The following is a 7,293-nucleotide window of genomic DNA, read 5'->3' as shown; positions in this document are numbered from 1 at the left end:
CTTGATTCTCTCTCTCTATTCTTTCTCTCTCCTTATTCTCTTCTCTTTCCCTTTCTAACTGTCTCTCTTCTCTCTCAATTCTCTCTCTTTCAAGTCTTTCCCGGATCTTAGCACTAATGAATGATTCTAAATTTTTCCCTGTTATTCCTAACTTACTTCCAGCATTCATCCAAAACTGGTATTCCTCCATACTTGCAAGAATAACTTAAACTATCAGGGGAAATGAAATGGGTATTAAAGAAAACAGAGGGTTCAATTCCTGCTTCGCTCAAACTGTAAATAAACCAGAGGGCTCGATCCCTGCTTCAATTAAACAATATGTATTAATTCAAACTAAGGGTTCTATGCCGGCTCCGAGCAAACAGTAAGTAGAATGGGGTCACTTGACTATCCAATCTTCTCACAAACAAATCAAGAGTGTCCTTTGACAGTTCCCTTGGTATAATAAAGAGCTCAATGAAACAAATTGTCACTGGAAAATCTCGGGTCCCTAGAGTCTAATCCTCCAAAGTGTTTCAAGCTCGAAAAGGTGGCAGAATTAAATATTATATCCTGCCTGACTTGACTTACAATAAATTGAGACTATAACAATCACCAAATCTTTAAAATACCTGTACCGTAGTCCTACCATAGAGAATGATTACTCATGGCTGGTGGTAACCGTCTGTGGTATGCGACGTTGAAGTTCCAATGGTAGTTTCGAGATGGAATTGAATCTAGATTCAGTAGAGTTGATCCTGGCAAGGTCGCCACTTGTGAAGGCTTACTCAGCCCTGTAACAACTTCAGTCAGTATTACCAAGGCTGGCTCCTCCTCAGGAAAATTAATGAATAGAAAAAGAAATAATAACAGACAATGATAAACACTTTATTATTTAGAAACGGAAAATGTAAAACAATAAAACATGAATGGGTATCCTAATTGAAAGAAAAATGAAAAATGAAATGAAAAAAATTACATTTGAACTCAACGCTAATATAGGTATATCGTGGTAATCGGGTGTCAGGTGTTGGTGACACTGCGTGTTGTTGAAATCGTAGCCGTTGCTGATGTGGAGGGGGGTAGCAGGTGTTGGTGACCACCACCGGCTCGTTCTTCACAGAGTGTAGCCGTGAATAATTGCTTCAGATGAGAGGAAAACAGGTTCGTTACCACTGCTATGATGAGGGGTTAGGTCCTGTGTTGGCTTACATAACAGGTAAGTAGACTAAACATGGGACGTCTCAGGACGTTAGTCCGTCTCCTTCTATTCTTCTCGTTGGTTGGCAGGTGACCCTCTCTGTCATTCCAAGCTGTAAAGAGAGACAGATTATCCACTGCTTAAGAAATCACTCTCCATGATAAGTACAATACCTAAAAGATGTGGTGATTATTAAAACATTTAACAGATAAAGACTGAAAGGACTAAGTTAATTATTGGTCAAAAGTGAAGCTTTCAATCCATAAGTCCACTAAAATATGATCAGGCGTGTACTTACAGTAGTATTGGGAGCTGTGAGTCGAGTGATTTACTGTTTGGCCGGAGCCCCACACGTCACCTTTGGGGGGGGGGGAAGAGGGAGGGGAAGGGATAGCGGGAGCTAGACTGACCCTACCTTAACAAGCAGCCGGCAATCAAACTATCACTTTCGGGGTGGGGGAAGAAAAGGGGGGGGGGAATAGCGGGAGCTGGACTTACCCTACCTTAACAAGTAGCCAGCAATGAAACTATTGTTACTATACACTCCCTTGCTACTCCTATCTATTGAACTTTTCCCTCACATTACCAGGCAACATGTTACCAGGCAACATGTTACCAGGCAACATGCTACCAGGCAACATGTTACCAGGCAACATGTTGCCAGGTAACAAGTTACCAGGCAGCATGTTACCAGGCAACATGTTACCAGGCAACATGTTACCAGGCAACATGCTACCAGGCAACATATTACCAGGCAACATGTTACCAGGTAACAAGTTACCAGGCAACATGTTACCAGGCAACATGTTACCAGTCAACATGTTACCAGGCAACATGTTACCAGGCAACATGCCAATATAGAGATTCATTCAATACACAATTCACAAACCACGGTACGGGTGGGGTTAGAACCCATAGCCAATGAGTCGTAAAACTCAGTCACTGACCTGGAGTGTGACAACTCACTCGCCATGGGTTCGAACGCCACCCGTTCTGTGGTTTGTTTGCAATCGTTATATTACGATTTAGTGAGTCAAAATTCACAAATACCACAAAAACATTAAGCGTAAAGAAGCGTCTCGCTGCTACGTTTAGTACTGATCACCAGAAATGTCACTATTTTCAAAACAAAAGAGAAAAATATCGCTCAGCATACACTCTACCGTAGTTCCTGCCATATTTTTGTGATATTATTTTACGCTGGTGGCTGTGGGAAGGGGCAGTAAAGAAGGGGGACAGGAAGAGAGGCTCTAAACACCTGGCCTCCACCTCACAACACCACAAGAAGCTTCCCTATATTCCCCAACAATCACCCTAATGGCGTTACGCGCCATAATGACGCACTGGAAGCACCAAAAGTATTGGCCCCGCGTCACCACATTTGTCCTAGATTGCCGCCACTTGTTGAATACTTACGGGAAGCGGAAACAGGAGAGGGGGGGGAGGGTGTAAGGAAGGGCGATAATGACTACCTCCTTCCCCCTCACCATCGTATTAATAACTTCACAACACGAAAGAGAAGAAACTTGGCCTTTGTGTGGTAAACTGACGGTTATATATATATATATACACACACATATATATATATATATATATATATATATATATATATATATATATATATATATATATATATATATATATATATATATATATATATATATTTATATGTCGTGCCGAATATGTAAAACTGGTCAATTAGCAAGAACTCATTTAAAATTAAGTCGTTTCTAAAATTTTCTCTTATACGTTTAAAGATATATTTTTTTCATTAATGCTAATGTAAAAATTTATAATTTTGCACCAAAAGGAACTTAGAAAACTTACCTAACCTTATTATAACAAGAGCAATATATTTTAGCCTAACCCAACTAAATATATTTTAGATTTGTTTAAAGTAATTTAATACTAAACAAACACAGTGAAATATATTTTTTTCGTTAGGTTCAGAATGATTTTGGCGAAATTATTGCATACACAAATTTTCACTTGTCCTATATGGCAATATGAACCCTGCTATTTAAGCCAAGATCGCAAATTCTGCCTATTCGGCACGACATATATATATATATATATATATATATATATATATATATATATATATATATATATGTATATATATATATATATATATATATATATATATACATATATATGTATAAATATATATATATAAATATATATACATATATATGTATAAATATATATATATAAATATATATACATATATATATATATAAATATATATATATATATATATATATATATACATATATATATATAAATATATATACATATATATATATATATAAATATATATATATATATATGTATATATATTTATATATATATATGTATATATATATGTACATATATATATATATATATATATATATATATATATATATATATATATATATATATATATATACATATATATATATATATATATATATATATATATATATATACATATATGTATATATATATATATATATATATATATATATATATATATATATATATACATATATATATATACATATATATATATATATATATATATATATATATATATATATATATATATATATATATATATATATATATATATATATATATTGAACACACCGGCCCAAAAAGAAAAACGAAAGTTTCTCTTTTAAATTTAGTAATTTATACGGGAGAAGGGGTTACTAGCCCCTTGCTCTCGGCATTTTAGTCGCCTCTTACAACACGCATGGCTTACGGAAGAAGAATTCTGTTCCACTTCCCCATGGAGATAAGAGGAAATAAACAAGAACAAGAACTAGAAAAAATAGATACCCTGTGGGGTGTGTATATACGTATATGCTTGTACATGTATGTGTAGTGTGACCTAAGTGTAAGTAGAAGTAGCAAGAAATACCTGAAATCTTGCATGTTTATAAGACAGACAAAAGACACCAGCAATCCTACCATCATGTAAAACAATTACAAGTCTAGCGCAAGCTGGACTCCAAGGTATTGGTCCAGTGTGGGTAGATTGGTAAAGCACTGCGTACCTTGTTCCAAGGTTCGTAGGTTCGAGTCTCCTTCTGCCAGAGATCAGTGTTTGTGTATATTTCGCCTGCTCTTGCGAATTCCTTGCATTGTTAATATCTCTAGTAAGGCTGATGCATGCAGGGGATGAGATGAAAAGCTGTAAGCCTTCTCCCTGAAAGCTGGCTGCCTTGGATCAAAGTTTAGCGCAAGCTGGACTCCAAGGTATTGGTCCAGTGTGGGTAGATTGGTAAAGCACTGCGTACCTTTTTCCAAGGTTCGTAGGTTCGAGTCTCCTTCAGCCAGAGATCAGTGTTTGTGTATATTTCGCCTGCTCTTGCGAATTCCTTGCATATATATATATATATATATATATATATTTATATTTATATATATATATATATATATATATATATATATATATATTTATATATATATATCCAATACATTCCTAATATATATATATATATATATATATATATATATATATATATATATATATATATATATATATATATATATATATATATATATATATATATATATATATATATATTAAGAATGTATTGGATATCCATATCTGCATCCGCGGGACATCTGCACAATTTCTTACATCCGCAATCATGATTAAATAAATATCCACATCTGCATCCGCATCCTCATCCGCATCCGTGCCAAACAAAGAGGATGTGGCGGGTATTATAACCTAAATTACAGAGCTTGCATGTTTATGTTTGTGGTGACGTGTACTTAGCTCCAGTGGTGACGTGTACTTAGCTCCAGTGGTGACGTGTACTTAGCTCTGTGAAGACCTGCTTGTGCGCTCTCTACGGATTGAAGCAAGATGCCCTCCATCGAGCAACTTTACCAACAGCTTAAGGAAGAATTGAGGATGGCGAAGATGGAGATTCGGCGATTGACCGAGGAAAACAAGAAGATTCGTAGTAGTCCTTTTGTTTTGAGTCCTCAGGTCAAGAAGGGAAACTGGTCAGTGGCTGGACAGCAGGGAACGAAGTTGACGATCAAGAAGACGAATGGAAAGGTAGAAACGATGAAGAAGAAAGAGACTGCTGTGGAAACTGTTGTGGAAACATCTAATACATTCTCAGTGCTACCCGACGAATGCGAGTCGACTACTGGGAACGTCACGACGAACGACACCAAGGAAGGTAAGAATATTGTTGTTGTTGGGGATAGCCAAGTTAGGTATATGGATAGGGCGTTCTGCTTGAAGGACAGGAGTAGGAGACAGAGGGTTTGCTTTCCTGGGGCTGGGATGGAGGATATTGTTAGCCATATCGATGACATCATGAGAGGTAATGGGAGCAATCCTATTATCTGTCTCAGTGCTGGAGGCAACAATGTTGGCAGACGTAGGAGTGAAGACCTGATTAGCAGGTCTAGGTCAGCAATAGAAATAATTAGGAGGAAGGGTGGGAACCCTGTCATATGTGGTATTTTGCCAAGGAGAGGAGTTGGAAATGAATGGTTGTCCAGGGCAATTGGTGTCAATTGCTGGCTGGACAAATACTGGACAAATACAGAGTCTGTTTGGATAGAATTTTCAGAGGGGCATGAAAAACTGATTTTAGGTGTGATATACCATCTCCCAAACTTAGATAGGGACCAAGGGAGACTACTATGGGAGGAAATTGTTAAGGCCACAAGGCACGATAATGTAGTAATTCTAGGAGACTTTAACTTTAGTCATATTGATTGGAATTTCTTGACTGGGAATTTAGAACCATACGACTTCTTAGAAGTAGTTCAGGATTGTTTTTTGAAGCAGTTTGTGACAGAACCTACAAGGGGTAATAACCTGCTTGGCTTAGTTCTGGCAAACAATGAATCCCTTGTTAATAATTTAGAAATTTCAGAGGAACTGGGTGCTAGCGACCACAAATCAATTACATTTAGCATTGAATGGAAGTACGATAGTAGCGATAACTCAGTAACAGTCCCAGATTTTCGCTTAGCAGGTTACGATGGGCTTAGAGAACACTTATCATTTGTTGACTGGGGTAACGAAGAGAGCTATCAATATGACAGTTTTCTGAACACTATACATGCTGCTCAAAGAACGTTTATCCCGTATGAAGAAATTAGATCAAATAGAAATGACCCTAAATGGATGAATAATAGGCTGAAATATCTACCAGGGCATAAGAAAGGAATTTATAGGCGTATCAAAAGAGGCGAGGGTCATCTTATGAATCAGTATATTGACATTAAGAGGGACATTAAAAAGGGGATAAGAAAAGCTAAAAGGGACTATGAAATTAAAGTTGCCAGGGATTCTAAAACTAACCCAAAAAGTTTTTTCCAGGTCTATAGAACAAAAGTTAGAGATAAGATAGGTCCCCTTAAAAATAACTGTGGCATCTTACTGACAAAGAGAATGAAATGTGCTCGATTTTAAATAATTATTTTCTCTCGGTTTTTCCACAGGAAGACACTAACAATATTCCAGTAATTAATTTTTATAGTGGGCTAGAAGAAGATAAATTATGTAACATCACAGTCACTAGTGAAATGGTTGTGAAGCAGATAGACAGACTGAAGCAAAATAAGTCGCCGGGTCCTGATGAGGTTTTTTCAAGGGTTCTTAAGGAATGCAAACTGGCACTCTGTGAACCATTAACTAATATTTTTAATTTATCTCTTCAAACAGGTGTAGTGTCTGATATGTGGAAGATGGCTAATGTAATTCCTATTTTTAAAACAGGGGACAAGTCGTTACCGTCAAATTACCGCCCAATAAGCCTGACCTCAATTGTAGGCAAATTACTAGAGTCAATTATAGCTGAGATTATAAGAAGCCATCTCGATAAGCACTCGATAAGCATAGCTTGATTAATGATACTCAGCATGGATTCACAAGAGCCCGGTCTTGTCTAACTAATTTATTAACTTTCTTCAGTAAAGCTTTTGAGGCTGTTGACCACGATAAAGAATTTGATATTATTTACTTAGATTTTAGTAAGGCTTTTGATAGAGTTCCGCACCATAGACTGTTAAAGAAAGTGGCAGCTCATGGCATTGGGGGAAAAGTGCTCTCGTGGATCGAGTCATGGCTCAGACAGGAAGCAGAG

This window comes from Cherax quadricarinatus, chromosome 29 (genome assembly GCF_038502225.1).
Source record: "Cherax quadricarinatus isolate ZL_2023a chromosome 29, ASM3850222v1, whole genome shotgun sequence".
Classification (NCBI taxonomy): Eukaryota; Metazoa; Arthropoda; class Malacostraca; order Decapoda; family Parastacidae; genus Cherax; species Cherax quadricarinatus.
Note: the sequence above shows the minus strand (reverse complement) of the source record.